Raw genomic sequence first — 22,700 nt, 5'->3', positions numbered from 1 at the left:
TTCCCCTCAATCACCTGCTGCACAGGACAGGGGACATCAGCACCCTGCTGCATTGCTGCTCAGGAGGCCAGGGATGGCCTCACCATGGCCAGATTTACTTCACTTGATGCTGTACAACTTGGCCGCCACATGATGCGCCAGGTTGGTACCAACCCACACCATAAAACATACCTACAATGCCCAAGCCATTCCTTTCTCACACGTCATCGTTGCGGGGGGTACCGTTTTGCTTCACCAGTCACCAAGCTACTTCCAAAGGTGCACACACATCTGTCCAAGAATGGAAACTGTAGAAAATAAAGGTTTCAATGTTTGACAGCACATTAACCAAAACTTTACATGATAAAACACCCAAGTGCCTACCCTTGTGTGTTAGTTTGTATGATTGTACTAGCATGAGGATGAATGTAAGGGGTAGCTAGTGAGATGGGGATGTGATAATGTAGATAAAGGGATGGGTGGAGGTGCAAGGTAAGTTGGTGTGAGTAAGGATGTGCAGGGGTAGGGTAGGGTAGGGAAGGCAGAGTGATAGGGATGTGATGAGAGGCACAGGAGGATGAAGGCGAGTGTGGCTTTGTATTAATGTTTTATGATCTAATGAGATAATTGAAAGATTTGCGTCGCAGTTCCTTCTGATGACATCCCTGCTTGTGACCTCTGCAATGCACAACCCAGGCTGTGTTGTTCTCGTGGGGAGGTCTCTTCCACCCATGGGAAGGGAAGAGGACCTCCCTGCATGCTCTTCTGGGAGAACCTGGCTGCAGCCTTCTCTGCAGTCATTGACAGTGTTTGCAGAACTTCAATACTGTAGATTACTGACAGCACCAATGTCAAAAGAAAGTTGGCCATGGTCCCTTTAAAGAAATCAAAAGCAATATTCTGCAGATGCTGCAATCTGAAATAAAAACAGAAAATGCTGGAAATACTCAGCAGGTCAGGCAGCATCTGTGGAGAGAGACACAGAATTAACATTTCAGGTTGATGACCCTTTGTCAGAACTGGAAAAAGTTAGAGATATTACAGGTTTTTAAGCAAGTGTAGGGGCAGGGAAAGGGGGGAGGGGAGGAAAGAACAGAAGGGATCATCTGCGATAGGGTGGAAGGCAGGAGCGATTACGAGACAAAAGGGATGATGGTGCAAGGCAAAAGGAGATGGTAATGGGACGCTACGAAACTAAAGATGAGTAGATCAGGTGTAAATGGAAATTGCAGAATCATCAGCTACCATGGGAAAGAGAAAGAAAAAGAAAAGAAACAGCGGCAGGGATTACAGCCTGAAATTGTTGAACTCAATGTTGAAACCAGAAGGCTGTAAAGTGCCTAAACAAAAGGTGAGGTGCTGTTCCTCGAGCTTACGTTGAACTTCGTTGGAACAGTGTAAGAGGCAGAGGATGGAGAGATCAGAGTGGGAGTGGTCGGAAAATTAAAGTGACAGGTGACCAGAAGCTCGGGGTCACTCTTCTGGACTGAACGGAGGTGTTCTGCAAAGTGGTCACCCAATTTGCGTTTGGACTCCCCAATGTAGAGAAGACCACATCATGAGCAGCGAATATAATATACTAAATTAAAAGAAGTTCATGTAAATCGCTGTTTCACCTGGAAGGAGTGTTGGGGGCCTCAAGGGTGGAGGTAAAAGGGCAGGTGTTGTAGTTCCTGCGCTTGCACGAGGGGGTGCTGGGAGTGATTGAGGAGTGGACCAGGGTGTTTCGGAGGGAGCGGTCCCTTCGGAATGCTGAAAGGGGAAGGGCCAGGAAGATGTGTTTGGTGGTGAGATCACGCTGGAGGTGGCGGAATTGGTAGAGGATGATCCGTTGAATGTAGAGGCTGGTGGGGTGAGATGAAGGGAACGCTATTGAGGTTCAGGGAGGGGAAGGGGTGAGAGCAGAAATGCGGGAAATAGAAGTTGAGGCCCATATCAACCACGGTAGAGGAGAATCCTCGATTGAGGAAAAAAGACATCGGAAGCACTAGTATGGGAGGTGTCGTCAGAACAGATGCGGCGTAGATGGAGAAACTGGGAGAATGGAATGGAGTCCTTGCAGGAAGCTGGGTGCGAGGATGTATAGTCCAGGTAGCTGTGGGAGTCAGTGGGCTTGTAGTGAAGAAAAGCAAAATACTGCGGATGCTGGAATCTGAAATAAAAGCAGAAAATGCTGGATATCAGACCCGAGCCTTTAACCTCCTTTTACACTTCCTTCTCCCGCTTTTTCTCTTTCCCTCAATGGTGTTGTAAAATTGTTGTGAAGCACCTTTGGATGTTTCACTATGTTAAAGGCCCTATATAGATAAAAAATTATTACTGTTAGTGTTATTGTCGAAGGGCCGAATGGCCTACTCCTGCACCTATTTTCTATATGTATCTCAACAGGTCAGGCAGCATTGTGAAGAGAGAAACAGAGTTAACGTTTCAGGTCGCTGAACTTTCGTCAGAACTGGCGAATGTTCGAAATGAATAGATTTTTAAGGAGCACTGAAAGAGGGTGGGCAAACGAGGAGAGGAAAGAATAAACGGGAAGGCCTGTGAAGGGTGGAAGACAGGAGAGCTTAGAGAGACAAAAGGGGATGATGGGTCGTAAGCATAACCCCGAGCCTCCGGTCGCCAGCCACTTTATTACTCCGCTCCATTCCCACTCCGACATCTCCGTTCAGCCAGGCGGAGGTGGGTAGTGGTGGATGGGGACTGGTTGTGTCTCGGTTTAAGGAAGAAGCAGAGCGCCCTCAGGCCTGGTGGGGGATGGAGGTGTAGAGGGATTGGACGTCCATGGTGAAAAGCAGATGTTTGGCCTGGAAACTGTTGAAAAATGGCAGAGAGTATCGGAAGAGTCACGGATGTACAAAGCAAACGGAGATGGTAATGGGACAAGTAAAGAAACAGAAGATGGGTCGAGAAGAGGTGTAAATGGGTATATCAGAATCAGCAACAGCTGCCATCTGAAAAATAGAGGCAGAGATTATGGTCTGAAATTGTTGAACTCAATGTTGAGTCCGGAAGGCTGTAAAGTACCTAATAAAAAGATGAGGTGCTGTTCCTCGAGCTTACATTGAGCTACATTGGAACAATGTAAGAGGCCGAGGACAGAGATGTCAGAGTGGGAGTGGAGCGGAGAATGAAAGTAACAGGCGACTGGAAGCTCGGGGTCACGCTTGCGGACTGAACAGAGGTGTTCCGCAAAGCTGTCACCCAATCTACGTTTGGTCCCCTGAGGAGGAGACCACATCGTGAGCAGTGAACACAGTATATTAAATTGCAAGAAGTACAAGTAAATTACTGTTTCACCTGGAAGGAGTATTTGGGGCCCTGGAAGGTAGGAGGTAAACGGGCAGGTGTTGCATCTCCTCTGCTTGCACGGGAAGGTGCCGTGGGAAGGGTTGGGGCTGATTGAAGAGTGGTCCAGAGTGTCATGGAGGGAGCGAATGCTGCGAGGGGAGGGGAAGATGTGTTTGGTGGGATCACGCTGGAGGTAGCATTTTCTTTTTTATTCCTTCCCCTTGCCATTGAAATCCTCATCCGATGAGGAGTGCTGTTTGGCTTGTTCCTCCTGCAATTCTAGTCTTCGCTGCTGTGCTTTGTTGTGCAGAACGCAACACACCATGATTATCTTAGCGATTCTTGCTGGTGTGCACTGAAGGACATCTCCAGACCTGCCCAGACACTTAAAGCATAACTGGAGCATGCCAATGGCTTGCTCCATGACATATCTGGTTGTCATATGGCTTGCATTGTAATGCTTCTGGTGTTCATCAGTGGGGTTCCTCAGAGGTGGCATCAGACAGTTTGAAGCCATATCCTTTGTCATCTAGTAGCCACACTTTAAGGCTAGTTCCTGGTCTGAACAGGTCGAGGATGTTAGACTGCCGCGGTATGAAAGCATCAATGCACATCCCAAGGAATCTAGCTTAGACCTGCGGGAACCTTTTTTTGTGGTTGCACACCAGCTATTGATGGAATGAAATCCCTTACAGTTGGCAAATGCCATTAAGATTTGGCCAAGGTGGACTGGAAACAGCTACTTGATGGTAAATCAGTGTCAGAGCAGTGGGAGGCATTCAAGGAGGAGATCCTGAGGGTACAGAGCAAGTATGTTCCTTTTTTTTTTAAAAGTGGGGCTAACAAATCTAGAGCCCCCTGGATGTCAAGGAATATACACGGTAAGATTTTTTTTAAAAAGGGGAAGCTTATGATAGATACCGAGAACTCTACTGCAGAAGCTCTAGAGGAGTATAAAAAGTGCAGGGGTGCAATTAAAAAAGATATCAGGAAAGCAAAGAGCATGAAAGAATGTTGGAAAGTAAAATCAGGGAAAACCCAAAGATGTTTGATAAATACATTTTAAGAGCAAGAGAATAACTAGAGAAAGAGTGGGGCCTATTAGAGACCATAAAGAAAATCTGTGTGGAGACAGAAGTTAGTGCAGCGGAGGTTCGTGGTCGAGAAGAAAGAAATCGAAAAGTGACGTCACAGCCAAGTGGGTAAGTGATTGGCTGGTGATTGGTAAGTAGTAGTTCTTCATCAGTAAGTAACCTTTTAGCATTTTTGTTGCCAAATTAAGTTTATCTAAGGGTTAAATCGTGGCAGGAGAGTTCGGACATGTGTTATGCTCCTCCTGTACTACGTGGGAAGTCAGGGATGCTTCCGGTGTCCCTGACGACTATGTGTGTGGGAAGCATATCCGGCTGCAGCTCCTGACGGGACTGCATTGTGGCACTGGAGCTGCAGGTGGATTCACTCTGGAGCATCCACAATGCTGAGAATGACGTGAATAGCACGTTTAGTAAGTTGGTCTTACCGCAGGTAAAGGATACACAGCCAGATAGGGAATGGGTGACCAACAGAAAGAGCAGTGCAAGGAAGGTAGTGCAGGGGTCCCCTGCGGTCATCCCCCTGCTAAACAGATACACCGCTTTGGGTACTGTTGAGGAGATGACTCATCAGGGGAGGGCAGCAGCAGCCAAGTTCATGGCACCGTGGGTGGCTCTGCTGCACAGGAGGGCAGGAAAAAGAGTGAGAGCGCTATAGTGATAAGGGATCCAATTGTAAGGGAAATAGATAGACGTTTCTGCGGCCACAATCGAGACTCCAGGATGGTATGTTGCCTGGTGCAAGTGTCAAGGATGTCTCGGAGCGGGTGCAGGGCATTCTGAAAAGGGAGGGTGAACTGCCAGTTGTTGTGGTGCATATAGGTACCAATGATATAGGTAAAAAACTGAATGAGGTCCTACAAGACGAATTTAGGGAGCTAGGAGCTAAATTTAAAAAGTAGGACTTCAAAAGTAGTAATCTCAGGATTGCTACCAGTGCCATGTGCTAGTCAGAGAAGGAATCGCAGGATAGCTCAGATGAATACGTGGCTTGAGTAGTGGTGCAGAAGGGAGGGATTCAAATTCCTGGGACATTGGAACCGGTTCTGGGGGAGATGGGACCAGTACAAGCCGGACGGTCTGCACCGGAACCAATGTCCTAGGGGGAGTGTTGGGGAGGGGTTAAACTAATATGGCAGGGGGATGGGAACCTATGTAGGGAGACAGGGAAGTAGAATGAGGGCAGAAGCAAAAGATAGAAAGAAGAAAAGTAACAGTGGAGGGCAGAGCAACCTAAGGCAAAAAGCAAAAAGGGCCACATTACAGCAAAATTCTAAAGGGGCAAAGTGTGTTAGAAAGAAAAGCCTGAAGGCTCTGTGCCTCAATGCGAGGAGTGTTCAGAATAAGGTGGACGAATTAACAGCGCAGATAGCAGTTAACGGGTATGATGTAATTGGCATCACGGAGACATGACTCCAGGGTGACCAAGGCTGGGAACTCAACATCCAGGGATATTCAATATTTAGGAATATTGACAGAAAGGGAAAGGAGGCGGGGTGGCATTGCTGGTTAAAGAGGAAATTAATGCAATAGTAAGAAAGGACATTAGCTTGGATGATGTGGAATCGGTATGGGTGGAGCTACGGAACATCAAGGGGCAGAAAACGCTTGTGGGAGTTGTGTACAGGCCACCAAACAGTAGTAGTGAGGTTGGGGACAGCATCAAACAAGAAATTAGAGATGCATGCAATAAAGGTACAGCAGTTATCATGGATGACTTTAATCTACATATTGATTGGGCTAACCAAACTGGTAGCAATGCGGTGGAGGAGGATTTCCTGGAGTGTATTAGGGATGGTTTTCTAGACCAATATGTCGAGGAACCAACCAGGGAGCTGGCCATCCTAGACTGGGTGATGTGTAATGAGAAAGAACTAATTAGCAATCTTGTTGTGTGAGGCCCCTTGGGGAAGAGTGACCATAACATGGTAGAATTCTTTATTAAGATGGAAAGTGACACAGTTAATTCAGAAACTAGAGTCCTGAACTTAAGGAAAGGTAACTTTGATGGTTTGTGGCGCCAATTGGCTAGAATAGACTGGAAAATGATACTTAAAAGGTTGATGGTGGATAGGCAATGGCAAACATTTAAAGATCACATGGATGAACTTTAGCAATTGTACATCCTTGTCTGGAGTAAAAATAAAACGGGGAAGGTGGCTCAACTGTGGCTAACAAGGGAAATTAAGGATAGTGTTAAATCCAAGGAGGAGGCATATAATTTGGCCAGAAAAAGCAGCAAACCTGAGGACTGGGAGCAATTTAGAATTCAGCAGAGGAGGACAAAGGGTTTAATTAAGAGGGGTAAAATAGAGTATGAGAAGAAGCTTGCCGGGAACATAAAAACTGACTGCAAAAGCTTCTATAGATATGTGAAGAGAAAAAGATTAGTGAAGACAAACGTAGGTCCCTTGCAGTTGGATTCAGGTGAATTTATAATGGGGAACAAAGAAATGGCAGACCAATTGAACAACTACTTTCATTCTGTCTTCATGAAGAAAGACACATAACCTTCCGGAAGTACTAAGGGACCGAGGATCTAGTGAGAAGGAGGAACTGAAGGATATCCTTATTAGGCAGGAAATTGTGTTAAAGGAATTGATGGGATCGAAGGCCGATAAATCCCCGGGGCCTGATAGTCTGCATCCCAGAGTACTTAAGGAAGTGGCCCTAGAAATAGTGGATGCATTGGTGATCATTTTCCAACAGGCTAGCGGCTCTGGATCAGTTCCTATGGACTGGAGGGTAGCTAATGTAACACCACTTTTTAAAAAGGGAGGGAGAGAGAAAGCTGGTAATTATAGACCGGTTCGCCTGACATCAGTAGTGGGTAAAATGTTGGAATCAATTATTAAGGATGTAATAGCAGCGCATTTGGAAAGCAGTGACAGGATCGGTCCAAGTCAGCATTGATTTATGAAGGGGAAATCGTGCTTGAAAAATCTCATGGAATTTTTTGAGGATGTAAGTAGTGGAGTGGACAAGGGAGAACCAGTGGATGTGGTGTATTTGGACTTCCAAAAGGCTTTTGACAAGGTCCCACACATGAGATTGGTGTGCAAAATCAAAGCACATGGTATTCGGGGTAATATACTGACGTGGATAGAGAACTGGTTAGCAGACAGGAAGCAGAGAGTCGGGATAAACGGGTCCTTTTCAGAATGGCAGGCAGTGACTAGTGGAGTGCCGCAGGGCTCAGTGTTGGGACCCCAGCTCTTTACAACATACATCAATGATTTAGATGAAGGAATTGAGTGTAATATCTCCAAGTTTGCAGATGTCACTAAACTGGGTGGCGGTGTGAGCTGTGAGGGGGACGCTAAGAGGCTGCAGGGTGACTTGGACAGGTTAGGTAAGTGGGCAAATGCATGGCAGATGCAGTATAATGTGGATAAATGTGAGGTTATCCACTTTGGGGGCAAAAACGCGAAGACAGAATATTGTCTGAATGGCAGCAGATTAGGAAAAGGGGAGGTGCAACGAGACCTGGGTGTCATGGTTCGTCAGTGATTGAAAGTTGGCATACAGGTACAGCAGGCGGTGAAGAAGGCAAATGGTATGTTGGCCTTCATAGCTAGGGGATTTGAGTATAGGAGCAGGAACGTCTTACTACAGTTGTACAGGGCCTTGGTGAGGCTTCACCTGGAATATTGTGTCCAGTTTTGGTCTCTTAATCTGAGGAAGGACGTTCTTGCTATTGAGGGAGTGCAGCGAAGGTTCACCAGACTGATTCCCTGGATGGCTGGACTGATATATGAGGAGAGACTGGATCAACTGGGCCTTTATACATTGGAGTTTAGAAGGATGAGAGGGAATCTCATCGAAACACACAAAATTCTGACTGGACGGGACAGGTTAGATGCGGGAAGAATGTTCCCGATGTTGGGGAAGTCCAGAACCAGGGGACACAGTCTTAGGATAAGGGGTAGGCCATTTAGGACTGAGATGAGGAGAAACTTCTTCACTCAGAGAGTTGTTAACCTGTGGAATTCCCTGCCGCAGAGAGTTGTTGATGCCCGTTCATTGGATATATTCAAGAGGGAGTTAGATATGGCCCTTATGGCTAAAGGGATCAAGGGGTATGGAGAGAAAGCAGGAAAAGGGTACTGAGGGAATGATCAACCATGATCTTATTGAATGGTGGTGCAGGCTCGAAGGGCTGAATGGCCTACTCCTGCACCTATTTTCTATGTTTTCTATGTGGGTATGATCTTAATGAATACTTTGCATCTGTTTTCACAAAAGAGAGGGGTGATGCAGACTTTGCAATGAGGGAGTAGGTGTGTGGATTATTCGATGAGAAAAACATAGTGCGAGAGGAAGTATTAAGGGTCTTGGCAGCTTTGAAAGTGGATAACTCCCCAGGCCTGGAGAGACCTGGGGATCCTTGTGCATGAAACATAAAGTTAGTATTCAGGTACAGCAAATAATCAGGAAAGCAAATGGAATGTTGGCTTTTATTGCAAGGGGGATAGAGTATAAAAGAAGAGAAGTCCTGCTGCAACTGTACAGGGTATTGGTGAGGCCACACTTGGAGTACTGCGTACAGTTTTGGTCTCCATATTGCATTGGAAGCTGTTCAGAGAAGGTTCACTCAGTTGATTCCGGAGATGAGGGGGTTGACTTATGAGGGTAGGTTGGGCCTATACTCATTGGAGTTCAGAAGAATGAGAGGTGATCTTATTGAAACTTATCAGATAATGAGGGGGCTGGACAAGGTGAATGCAGAGAGGATATTTCCACTCGTAGGGGAAACTAAAACTAGGGGACATAGTCTTAGAATAAGGGGTCAACCATTTAAAACTGAGATGAGAAATTTCTTCTCTCAAAGGGTTGTAATCTATGGAATTCTCTGTCCCAGAGAACTGTGGAGGCTGGGTCATTGAATATATTTAAGAACATAGAACATAGAAATTTACAGTGCAGAAGGAGGCTATTTTGGCCCATCATGTCCACGCTGGCTGACAGAGCCACACGGCCCTTGGTCAGCAGCCCTGAAGGTTACAAAAAAACCTGTGAACAATGACAGAAAGGTAAAGAGCACCCAGCCCAACCAGTCCGCCTCACACAATTGCGACAAACCCCTTATACTGAAACATTCTACACTCCAACCCAACCGGAGCCATGTGATCTCCTGGGAGAGGCAAAAACCAGATAAAAACCCAGGTCAATTTAGGGAGAAAAAAATCTGGGGAAATTCCTCTCCGATCCATCTAGACGATCGAAACTAGTCCAGGAGATCACTCTGGCCGTATTTGATTCCCTGCAGTACTTAGCACTTTTCTGCACCGGCCAACAAAAGGTCATCCAGTCTAATCCCAATTACCAGCTCTAGGTTTGTAACCCTGCAGGTTACATCATTTTAAGTGCCCATCCAACCATCTCTAAAAAGTGGTGAGGGTTTCTGCATCCACCACTCTTTCAGGCAGCGAGTTCCAGATCCCTCACAACCCAAGTCGGGGATAGACAGATTTTTGAGCGATAAGGGAGTAAAAGATTATAGGGAGCGGGCAGGGAAGTGGAGCTGAGTCCATGATCAGATCAGCCATGGTCTTATTGAATGGCAGAGCAGGCTCGAGGGACCAAATGGCCGACTCCTGCTCCTATTTCTTATGTTCTTAAATGTATCCCAGGCTGTTGACAGAAACAAAAAGAGGAAATAGCAGAGACTCTGACCATCATTTTCCAGTCCTTTCTGGATACAGGTGTGGTATCAGAGGACTGGTGGATTGCTAATGTTGTACCTTTGTGTAAAAAGGGGGAAAGGGATAGATCGAGCAACCTAACCTCAGTAGTGGGAACATTATTGGAAAAAGTCCTGAATGACAGGATAAATCTTCATTTGGAAAGATATGGACAGTCAGCATGGATTTGTTAACGGAAGGTTGTGTCTGACTAACTTGATTGAATTTTTCGAGGAGGTAACCAGGAGGATTGATGAGGGCATTGCATATGATGTATATGGACTTTAGCAAAGCTTTTGATCAGGCCCCACGTGGCAGACTGGTCAAGAAAGTAAGAGCCCATGGGATCCAGGGCGAAGTGGCAAGTTGGATCTAAAATTGGCTGAGGTAGGAAGCAAAGGGTAAATGGTTGATGGGTGTTTTTGTGACTGGGAGGCTGTATCCAGTGGGGATCCACAGGGTTCAGTGCTGGGTCCCTTGCTTTTTGTGGTATATATCAATGAATTGGACTTGAATGTTGGGAGTATGATTAAGAAGTGTGCAGATGACATAAAATAGATTGTGTGGTTGATAAGAAAGCTGCAGATTGCAGGAAGATATCAATGTATTGGTCAGGTGGGCGGAACAGTGGCAAACTAAATTCAATCTGGATAAGTGTGAGGTAATGCATTTGGGGAGGTCAAACAAGACAAGGGAATACACATTTAATGGTGCAACACTGAAAAGTGTAGAGAAACAAAGGGACCTTGGAGTGCAGGTCCACAGATCCCTGAAGGTAGCAGGCCAGGTAGATAAGGTGGTTAAGAAGGCATATGGAATCCTTGCGTTTATTAGTCGAGGCATGGAATACAAGAGCAAGGAGGTTATGCTTGAACTGTATAACGCACTGGTTAGGCCGCAGCTGGAGTACTGTGTGCAGTTCTGGTCATCACATTACAGGAAAGATGTAATTGCACTGGAAAGGGTGCAGAGGAGATTTACAAGAATGTTGCCTGGACTGGAGAATTTTGGCTATGAGGAAAGATTGGAGATGCTGGGTCTGTTTTCTTTGGAACAGAGGAGGCTGAGGGGAGATCTGATTGAGGTGTATAAAATTGAGGGGCCTGGATAGAGTGGATAGGAAAGACCTGTTTCCCTTGGCAGAGGGAGTCAACAACCAGGGGACATACATTTAAAGTAATTGGGTGGAGGTTTAGAGGCGATATGAGGGGAAGTGTCTTCACCCAGAGGGTAGTGAGGGTCTGAAACTCACTGCCTGAAAGGGTGGTAGAGGCAGAAACTGTTATATATGTAAACTTGTATTTACTCTGTACAGCCACCAGAGTGCTCATCCCCTGGAGTCGCAAGGGATCCCATAATCCCTTGGGAGCACAGGTATTTAAGGAGGCCTCACAGGTTGGAGAGGCACTCTGGAGACCTGCAATAAAAGACTATGGTCACACTTTACTTTGAGCTCAGTGTTCAGTCTGACTCTTTCTCCATACATAACTGGCGACGAGATACAGATAGCGAACCCAACGATATAGAGAACAATGGGCATCCTGGAGAAATTCTCGGAGCGAGATGATTGGGAAACTTTTGCAGAGCAATACTTCGTGGCCAATGAGCTAGATGGGGAAGAGAGCACTGCCAAACAAAGGGCAATCCTCCTCACCGTCTGTCGGGCACCAATGTATGGCCTCATGAAGAATCTGCTCACTCCAGCGAAACTCACGGAGAAATCGTACAATGATTTGTGCACACTGGTCCGAGAGCAATTGAACCCGAAGGAAAGCATTCTGATGGCGAGGTACCGGTTCTACACCTATAAAAGATCTGAAGGCCAGGAAGTGGTGAGTTATGTTGCCAACCTAAGACGCCTTGCAGGACATTGCGAATTTGAAGGACATTTGGAGCGCATGCTCAGAGACTTTTTCATACTTGGCATTTGCCAAGAAACCGTACTTAGCAAACTTTTGACTGTAGAGACCCCAACCTTAGAGATAGCCCAGGCGTTCAATGCCACCAGTGACAAAACTAAGCAAATCTCAGCACACAAGTGCTGCTACAAGTACTGTGAAAAAACTAATGTTTTCGAATCGCAACATACAGGGCGGGTCACACATGCCTGCAACTGCTCATCCGCAGATCTGAGTCCACCATCAAGGGTAATGAATGCAAGGCCATTAACAACTTGTTGGCGCTGCAGGGGCGATCATGTTTTCCATTCATGTCGATTCAAAGGGTATGGTTGCAAGGGCTGTGGAACAATGGTACACCTTCAATGTATGTGCAGGCGAGCTGCTAATCCTGTTAAACCTGCAAACCACCATGTTGCAGAGGAGGACAGATCCACGGAGGATCACGACAAACTAGAGCCTCAGACAGAGGAGGCAGAGGTACATGGAGTGCACACATTCACCACGAATTGTCCCCCGATAATGCTGAATGTTGAACTAAATGGACTCCTGGTGTCAATGGAACTGGACACGGGCACGAGCCAGTCCATCATGGGCAAAAAGACTTTCGAAAGATTGTGGTGCAGCAAGGCCTCAAGGCCAGCTTTCACTCCAATTCGTACGAAACTAAGAACTTACACGAAAGAAGTGATTCTCGGAATCGGCAGTGCTACCGTAAAGTTCTCCTACGATGGAGTGGTGCACAAGCTACAATTCTGGGTGGTACCATGCGATGGTCCCACGCTGCTCGGCAGGAGCTGGCTGGGAAAGATAAGCTGGGACTGGGATGACGTCCGAGCGTTATCGCCCGCTGACGCCACTTTGTGTACCCAGGTCTTAAACACGTTCTGTTTGAATTCCAAGGAGCAAAAGTGAAGATCCACCTAATTCCGGGGGCATGACCCATCCATCACAAGGCGAGAGCAGTGCCGTACATGATGAGAGAAAGGGTAGAGATCGAGCTAGACCGGCTGCAACGAGAGGGCATCATTTCACCGATCGAGTTCAACGAGTGGGCCAGTCCTATTGTCCCAGTCCTCAAGGGAGGCCGGCACCGTCAGAATCTATGGCGATTACAAAGTAACTATCAGTCGTTTCTCCCTGCAGGACCAATACCCACTACCAAAGGTCGACGACCTCTTTGCAATGCTGGCGGGAGGAAAGACATTACGAAGCTGGATCTGACTTCAGCCTACATGACGCAGGAACTGGAGGAATCATCGAAGGGCCTCACCTGCATCAACACGCACAAAGGTCTTTTTATTTATAACAGATGCCCATTTGGAATTCGATCAGCGGCGGCGATATTCCAGAGAAACATGAAAGCCTATTGAAGTCGATCTCGCACACCGTGGTCTTCCAGGACGACATCTTGGTCATAGGTCGGAACACAGTCAAGCATCTGCAAAACCTGGAGGAGGTTCTTAGTCGACTCAACCACGTGGGGCTCAGGTTAAAACGCTTGAAGTGCCTTTTCTTGGCACCTGAAGTGGAGTTCTTGGGAAGGAGGATTGCGGTGGACGGCATCAGGCCCACCAATGCGAAGACGGAGGCAATCGAGAATGCACAGAGACCACAGAACGTGACGGAGCTACGGTCATTTCTGGGACTCATGGACTACTTTGGTATCTTCTTACCGGGTCTCAGCACACTGTTAGAACCACTGCATGTCTTACTACGAAAAGGGGACGAATGGATTTGGGGCAAAAGCCAAGAAAATGCTTTTGTAAAAGCGAGAAAATTGTTATGCTCAAACAAATTGCTTGTGTTGTATGATCCATGTAAGCGTTTGGTACTAACATGTGATGCGTCGTCATATGGCGTCGGGTCTGTATTGCAACAAGCTAATGATTTTGGAAAACTACAACCAGTTGCTTATGCATCCAGGAGTCTGTCTAAGGCTGAGAGAGCCTACAGCATGATTGAAAAAGAAGCGTTAGCATGTGTTTATGGGGTAAAGAAAATGCATCAATACCTGTTTGGGCTAAAATTCAAATTGGAAACTGATCATAAGCCACTCATATCCCTGTTTTCCGAGAGTAACGCATCGGCCCACATCCAGAGATGGGCGCTCACGTTGTCCGCATACAACTACGCCATCCGCCACAGGCCAGGCACAGAAAACTTCGCTGATGCTCTCAGTAGGCTGCCATTGCCCACCACGGGGGTGGAAATGGCACAGCCCGCAGATTTAGCCATGGTTATGGAAGCATTTGGGAGTGAGCAATCACCTGTCACTGCCTGGCAGATCAAAACCTGGACAAGCCAGGACCCCTTATTATCCCTAGTCAAAAGCTGTGTGCTTCACGGGAGCTGGTCCAGTGTCCCAGTGGAAATGCAGGAAGAGATAAAGCTGTTCCAGCGGCGTAAAGATGAAGTGTCTATACAGGCTGACTGCCTTCTGTGGGGCAATCGTGTAGTGGTTCCCAAAAAGGGCAGAGACACCTTCATCAATGACCTCCATTGTGATGTATGTAGCACACAAATCACTGACTCCACACGTCTGGTGTTGATCTAACTGCTGTGACCTTAGTCCTTTATTGAACAGCTCCACAGTGCCCCAAAGGTGTGGTGAACAGCCTTTTATACTGCCTTGTGCAGGTACTTTCAGGTCTCCCACCACAGCGCCCTTTGTGGTGCACCATTATCATACATTTAATGTACCAGAGCAATACACAACATCCACAATACACAACATCCACAATACACAACAACCACAATACCCACCCAGACATCGTAATGATGAAAGCGATAGCCAGAGCCTACGTGTAGTGGCCCGGTATCAATGCGGACTTAGAGTCCTGCATTCACAGATGTAATACATGCTCGCAGTTAAGCAATGTACTCAGGCAGGCGCCACTAAATTTATGGTCTTGGCCCTCCAAACCGTGGTCTAGGGTACACATCGACTATGCAGGCCCATTCTTGGGTAAAATGTTCCTTGTGGTTGTAGACGCATACTCCAAGTGGATTGAATGTGATATTATGTCGGCTAGCACGTCCGCTGCCACTACTGAAAGCCTGCGGGCCATGTTTGCCACACACGGACTACCCGATATCCTGGTGAGCGACAACGGGCCATGTTTTACCAGTGCTGAGTTCGAAGAATTCCTGACCCGTAACGGGATCAAACATGTCACATCTGCCCCGTTTAAACCAGCGTCCAATTGTCAGGCAGAGAGAGCAGTGCAAACCATCAAGCAAGGCTTGAAGAGGGTAACTGAAGGCTCGCTGCAGACTTGCCTATCCCGAGTCCTGCTTAGCTACCGCACGAGACCCCACTCACTCACTGGGATCCCACCTGCTGAACTGCTCATGAAAAGAGCACTTAAGACAAGGCTCTCATTAGTTCACCCTGATCTACATGAACAGGTAGAGAGCAGGCGGCTTCAACAAAGTACATACCATGATAGCGCAAATGTGTCACACGAGATTGAAATCAATGATCCTGCATTTGTATTGAATTATGGACAAGGTCCCAAGTGGCTTCCCGGCACTGTCGTGGCCAAAGCGGGGAGCAGGGTGTTTCGCGTCAAACTTTCAAATGGACTCATTCACCGGAAACACTTGGACCAAATCAAACTCAGATTCACGGACTATCCTGAGCGACTATCCTGAGCAACCCACGTTGGACCCTACCTTTTTTGATTCCCCAACATACACACCAGTGGCAACCGGCACCATGGTTGACCACGAAGCAGAACCCATCATCCACAGCAGCCCAGCAGGACCCAACACACCAGGCAGCCAAGCAAGGCCAGCTGCACAGCAGCCCAGCAAGGGCCCAACAAATGATCCAACAATACCAGCTTTCACACTGAGACAATCAACCAGGGCAAGAAGAGCGCCAGATTGACTCACATTGTAAATAGTTACACTATTGACTTTGGCACGCGGGGGGGGAATGCTGTTATGTATGTAAACTTGTATTTACTCTGTACAGCCACCAGAGGACTCATCCCTGGAGTCCCAAGGGATCCCATAATCCCTTGGGAGCACAGGTATTTAAGGAGGCCTCACAGGTTGGAGAGGCACTCTGGAGACCTGCAATAAAAGATTACGGTCACACTTTACTTTGAGCTCACAGTGTTCAGTCTGACTCTTTCTCTATGCATAACAGAAATCCTCACCACATTTTAAAAATACTTGGATGTGCCCTTAAAGTGCTGTAACCTACAGGGCTACGGACCAAGAGCTGGAAAGTGGGATTAGGCTGGACACGATGGGCCGAAATGGCCTCCTTCCATGCTGTAAATTTCTATGATTCTATGGTTGATCTAGGGGTGCTCCAATTGCCATCTGTGTACGGGTCCCTGCACCTGTGGAAAGCCAGGCAGAGACTTGAATCTGAGTGCCTACTCATTCTGGCTATTGTCATCACATGGAAAGTTTACATACCTCTCAGCTCTGGCAAACAATATATCCATTATTTGCCTAATGCAATGATGTGCAGCTGACTGCGAGACCCCCGCTATGTCTCCTGTAGCACCCTGGAAGGAACCAGAGACAAAGCAATAGAGGGTGGTGGTGACTTTCACAGTCACTGGTAATGCGTGGCTAGCAGGTACCAGGTCTTCTAGCATGGTGCAGATGTTTGCGACCATCTGACGTAACAATCTCAGCCTTCAGAAGCATCTTGAGAGGTCAAGAAAATTGAGCCTCTGTCTGTAGACCATGTTAGGTAGGCCTCCTGCGACCTCGAACCTTCTCATTTCTTACATTACAACAGTGACTACACTTCATTGACTGTAAAGCGCTTTGGGACATCCGGTGGTTGTGAAAAGCGCAATATAAACGCACGTCTTTCTTTTTCTTCTTCTTTCCCTCTTCTCTACTGGCCAACTGCACTCCATCCAAACCACGCTCATGCTGCTGAGGGTGCTCATTCTCTTCTCATTCGAAGTCCAATCAAAAGCAGCCATAGTGCCACCCATCCTGATGTTCACTGTTTGAATGTCTCAAAACTGTACAAATAACTCTCCTACAACAAGTACTCTCCCCAAACCGTTTCCCAGAGGGAACTGAGAAAGTAGCTGTCACCACTGAACTTTTATTCAGATCTGACCTTTAACCATCTAATCGACCCACAATTTCACTGCCGAATTTCCTGAATCCCGGGAAACCTGTGTAGCAGCTATTAATTGCAAATTGGGCTCATAATTGCATAATCAGGCAGCCTAATTAAAGTATATTAGTGACCGACCTACCTCTCCAAGGCGGGATACTCTGATGCCCTGAGCCCCGATATCCGCCATTATAAAAATGGAAAGGGGCACGGGCGCAGCGGGTTAGAATTGCGGTTCGTGCATTTGATGATTTAATCCCACCCCGAACATCTCTCGTCCGTTTTGGGGAGGATTAATATTGAGGCCGATGGGTTCAAACTCTGAAAGTTAAATGAGAAGAGAATTAATGCTGGATATACATTGGAGGTGAGAAGTGGATTGACTAGATTATTGCACTTTACAGCAAGTGTCCACCTACCATTTTCCACCAATCATCCATTATTGCACAAAATACTCATCCACAAGGAAAGAAAAAAGAAAGACAGACTTGCATTTATATAGCGCCTTTCACAACCTCTGGATGTCCCAAAATGCTTTACGGCCAATGAAGTACTTTTACATAAGAAATAGGAGCCAGAGTCGGCCATTTGGTCCTTTGAGCCTGCTCCACTATTGAAGAAGATCATTGCTGATCTTCTACCTCAACTCCACCTTCCCGCACTAACCCATATCCCCATATTCCCTTAGTTCCCAAAAATTTGAATATTCTCAATGACTGAGCATCCACAGCTCTCTTGGTAGAGAATTCCAAAGATTCACAATCCTTTGAGTGAAGAACTTTCTCATATGAGTCCTAAATGGCCGATCCCTTATTCTGAGACTGTGCACCCATGTTCTGGATTCTCCAGCTAGGAGAAACATTTTCTCAGCATTAACCCTGTCAAGCTCCTTAAGAATTGTGTATATTTCAATTAGATCACCTCTCATTCTTCTAAACTCTAGGGAATATAGGCCTAGTCTACCCAATCTCTCCTCATAGCCCTCATCCTAGGAATCAGTCTAATAAACCTTTGTTACACTCCCTCTAAGGCAAGTATGTCTTTCCTTAGGTAAAGGGACCAGAGTTGTACACAGTACTCCCAGTGTGACCTCACTAATGCCCTGTACAATTGTCGTAAGACTTCTTAACTTTTGTTACAAAGGGATGAGAGTATAAAAGTAAACATACCATTTTCTTTCCTAATTGCTTGCTGTATCTGCATATTAACTTACTGTGATTTATGTACAAGGACACCCAAGTCCCTCTGAATGCAAACATTTAGCAATCTCTCACCGTTCAAACAATATTCTGCTTTTTTGGTTTTCCTACCAAAATGGATAACATCACACTTCCCCACATTGTATTTCATTTGCCGTAGAATCATAGAATGGTTACAGCACAGAAGGAGGCCATTCGGCCCGTTGAATCTGTGCCGGCTCTCTGCAAGAGCACTTCAGCTAGTCCCACTCCCCTGCCCTTTCTCTGTAGCCCTGCAGTTTTTTTTCATTCAGGTACTTATCCAATTCCTTTTTGAAAGCCACAATTGAATGCCTTCACCATTTCAGGCAGTGAATTACAGACCTTAATCACTCGCTGTGTAAAAAGGTTTTTCCTCATGTCGCCTTTGGTTCTTCTGCCAATCACCTTAAATCTGTGCCCTCTGGTTCTTGACCCTTTCGCCAGTGGGAACAGTTGAACAATTTCTCTACACTCTGGATGCCTCATGATTTTGAATACCTCAATCAAATCTCCTCTCAACCTTTTCTGCTCTAAGGAGAACAACCCCAGCTTCTCCAGTCTATCCACGTAACTGAAGTCCCTCATCCCTGGAACTATTCTTGTAAATCTTTTCTGCATCCTCTCTAAGGCCTTCACATCCTTCCTAAAGTGCGCTGCCCAGAATTGGACAAAATACTCCAGTTGAGGCCGAAAGAGTGTTTTGCAAAGGTTCTTCATAGCTTCCTTGCTTTTGTACTCTATGCCTCTATTTATGAAGCCCAGGATCCCGTATACATTTTTTAACCACTTTCTCAACCTGCCCTGCCACCTTAAACGATTTGTGCACATATAACCCCTGGTCTCTCTGTTCCTGCACCCCCTTTAGAATTGTACCCTTTAGTTTATATTGTCACTCCTCGTTCTTCCTATCAAAATGCATCACTTCACACTTTTCTGCGTTAAATTTCATGTGCCATGTATCTGCCCATTCCACCAGCCAATCTATGTCTTCTTGAAGTCTATCACTATCCTTCTCACTGTTCCCTACACTTCCAAGTTTTGTCATCTGCAAAATTTGAAATTATGTCCTGTACACCCAAGTCTAAGTTATTAATATATATCAAGAAAAGCAGTGGTCTTAGTACCGACCCCTGGGGAACACCACTGTATACCTTCCTCCAGTCTGAAAAACAACCGGTCATCACTACTCTATGTTTCCTATCACTTAGCCAATTTCATATTCATGCTGCCGCTGTCCCTTTTATTCCATGGGCTTCAACTTTATTTATTAAGCACCTTTTGGAAGTCCATGTACACCACATCAACCGCATTGCCCACATCAACCCTCTGTTACCTCATCAAAAAACTCCATCAAGTTAGTTAAACATGACTTGCCTCTAACAAGTCCGTGCTGGCTTTTCTTAATGAATCCATACTTGTGCAAGTGACTCTTAATTTTGTCCAGGATTATCGTTTCTAAAAGCTTCCCCACTACTGAGGTTAAATTGACTGTAGTTGCTGGGTTTATCCGTACACCTTTTTTTGAACAAGTGTGTTACATTTACAATTCTCCAGTCCTCTGACACCAGCCCTGTATCCAAGGAGGATTGAAAGATTATGGCCAGTATCTCCATAATGTTCTTGCCCACTCAGTCAACCTGTCCATATCTCTCTGCAGCCTCTTTGTGTCCTCCTCACAGCTTACTTTCCCACCTAACTTGGATATGTTACACTAGTCCCTTCACCTAGGTCATTATCATCAGCATAGGCAGTCCCTCGGAATCAAGGAAGACTTCCTTCCACTCCTGAAGTGAGCTCTTTGGTGGCTGAACAGTCCAATACGAGAACAACAGTCCCTGTCACAGGTGGGACAGATAGTCGTTGAGGGAGGGGGTGGGTGGGACTGGTTTGCCGCACGCTCTTTCCGCTGTCTGCGCTTGATTTCTGCATGCTCTCGGCATTGAGACTCGTGGTGCTCAGCGCCCTCTCGGATGCACTTCCTCCAGTTAGGGCGGTCTTGGGCCAGGGACTCCCAGGTGTCAGTGGAGATGTTGCACTTTATCAGGGAGGCTTTGAAGGTGTCCTTGTAGCATTTCTGCTGCCCACCTTTGGCTCATTTATCGTGTAGGAGCTCCGAGTAGAGCTCTTGCTTTGGGAGTCTTGTGTCTGGCATGATGTTGGTTCGCCTGTCCTCCCAGGGGATTTGTAGGATCTTGCGGAGACGTAGTTGGTATTTCTCCAGCAACTTGAGGTGTCTACTGTACATGGTCCATGTCTCTGAGCCATAGAGGAGGGCAGGTATTACTACAGCCCTGTAGACCATGAGCTTGGTGGCGGTTTTGAGGGCCTGGTCTTCAAACACTCTTTTCCTCAGGCGGCCGAAGGCTGCACTGGCGCATTGGAGGCGGTGTTGGATCTCATTGTCGATGCCTGCTCTTGTTGATAGGAGGCTCCAGAGATATGGGAAGTGGTCCAGGGTGTCCAGAGCTGCGCTGTGGATCTTGATGACTGGGGGGGCAGTGCTGTGCGGTGAGGACAGGCTGGTGGAGGACCTTTGTCTTGTGGATGTTTAGCGTAAGGCCCATGCCTCAGTCGATCTTGTCCTGGAGTGCAGCCTCTATGTGCGCAGACGCAGGCGTCGTCCACGTACTGTAGCTCGACGTCGGAGGTTGGGGTGGTCTTGGACCTGGCCTGGAGACGGCGAAGGTTGAACAGGTTCCCACTGGTTCTGCAGTTTAGTTCCACTCCAGCGGGGAGCTTGTTGGCTGTGAGGTGGAGCATGGCAGCGGGAAAGATTGAGAAGAGGGTTGGGGCGATGACGCAGCCCTGTTTGACCCCGGTCCGGACGTGGATATTGGGTCTGTGGTGGATCCGTTGGTAAGGATCACGGCCTGCATGTCGTCTGGAGCAGGTGGAGGATGGTGACGAACTTTTGGGGCATCCGAAACGGAGGAGGACACTCCATAGACCCTCGTGGTTGACAGTGTCAAAGGCCTTTGTAAGGTCGAAGAAGGCCATGTATAAGAGCTGGCGCTGTTCTCTGCGTTTTTCCTGCAGAGAAATCATGTCCGTTGTGCCCCATAGGGGATGAAATCCGCACTGTGACTCCGGGAGGAGTTCCTCGACCACAGAAAGAAGACGGTTGAGGAGGACTCTAGCGACGACTTTCCCAGTGGCTGATAGCAGGGAGATTCCTCTGTAGTTGCCACAGTCAGACTTGTCCCCTTTTTTAAAGATGGTCACGATTACTGCATCTCTGAGATTCCCCGGCATGCTCTCCTCCCTCCAGATGAAAAAATGAGGTCGTGTATTCGTGCCAGCAGTGACTCTCCGCCATACTTCAATGCCTCAGCAGGGATTCCATCCGCACCAGTAGCCTTGTTGTTTTTGAGCTGTCTTATGGCTATTTCTACCTCATGCAGTGTTGGCCTCTCACTGAGGTGGTGGCGGGTAGCATGCTGCAGGATGGAGTCGAGAACACTCGAGTCAAAGGCAGAGTCTCGATTGAGGAGATCTTCGAAGTGCTCCTTCCAGCGGGCCCTGACTGCCTCGGTGTCCTTGATGAGTGTTTCCCCGTTCTTGGCCAGCAGTGGGGTGGGGCCTTGAGTGTTTGGCCCCGAGGTGGCCTTGACTGCGATGAAGAATTATCGCACATCATGGTTGTCGGCCAGTGGCTGTATCTCCTGTGCTTTCTCCATCCACCACCTGTTCTTTAGGTCCTGGGTTTTTTGTTGGACCTCAGCCTTGAGCCGTTTGTAATGCTGCTTTGCTGCTCCCGCGTTGGGTTGTTGTTTAATGCTCAGAAATGCCCTGCGCTTGCGATCTATTAGCTCTTGGATCTCTTGATCATTCTCATCAAACCAGTCCTGGTGTTTCCTGGTTGAGTAACCGAGTGTCTCTTTGCAGACCTTGGTTATGGAGGTGTGGAGGGCAGACCAAGAGCTGTGGGCTTTCTGCGTCTCGGGGTCATCAATGCACGCCAGGTTAGTTGTGAGGCGCTGGCTGTATAGGGCTCTCTTAGCTGGGTCCTTAAGTGCTTCGGCATTGACTTTTTTGCGGCACTGCTTCTGCTGTCCCCTCCACTTTGGGGCTATGTTGATGTCGATGATGAATCGGATTAGGCGGTGGTCCGTCCAACAGTCGTCGGCTCCTGTCATGCGCACATCCTTGTGATCCCTGGCTTGGACGATGACATAGTCGAGCAGGTGCCAGTGTTTGGAGCGAGGGTGTTGCCACGATGCCTTGTATTTGTCCCTCTGGTGGAACAAGGTGTTGGTGATGACAAGTTCGTGCTCTAGACATTTTGTCAGGAGTAGGGTACCACTGGAGTTGGCTTTCTCTACCCCCTCTCTGCCAATCATGCCCCCCCCAGAGGTCTGTGCCCTTGCCAACCCTGGTGTTGAAGTCACCGAGGAGGATCTGTTTGTCGCCCGCGGGATCGCAGGACAGGGATTTTT

The 22,700-nt window shown here is 47.3% G+C and overlaps 1 long non-coding RNA gene across 1 annotated transcript in view; it reads right to left on the bottom strand.

Moving 5' to 3' along the window:
* Positions 1-16,434, bottom strand: part of LOC139247277 (uncharacterized) — a 34,728-nt gene extending 18,294 nt beyond the window's left edge. The window contains exons 1-2 of the long non-coding RNA XR_011590856.1: positions 16,378-16,434; positions 172-287 (exon numbers count right to left, since the gene is read on the bottom strand). This is a non-coding gene — a long non-coding RNA (uncharacterized lncRNA). The remainder of the gene's footprint in view (positions 1-171; positions 288-16,377) is intronic.
* Positions 16,435-22,700: the final 6,266 nt, after the last annotated feature.

Source organism: Pristiophorus japonicus, chromosome 2, assembly GCF_044704955.1.
Source record: "Pristiophorus japonicus isolate sPriJap1 chromosome 2, sPriJap1.hap1, whole genome shotgun sequence".
NCBI classification, from domain to species: domain Eukaryota; kingdom Metazoa; phylum Chordata; class Chondrichthyes; family Pristiophoridae; genus Pristiophorus; species Pristiophorus japonicus.
Note: the sequence above shows the minus strand (reverse complement) of the source record. Positions and strands in the feature narration are given on the sequence as shown.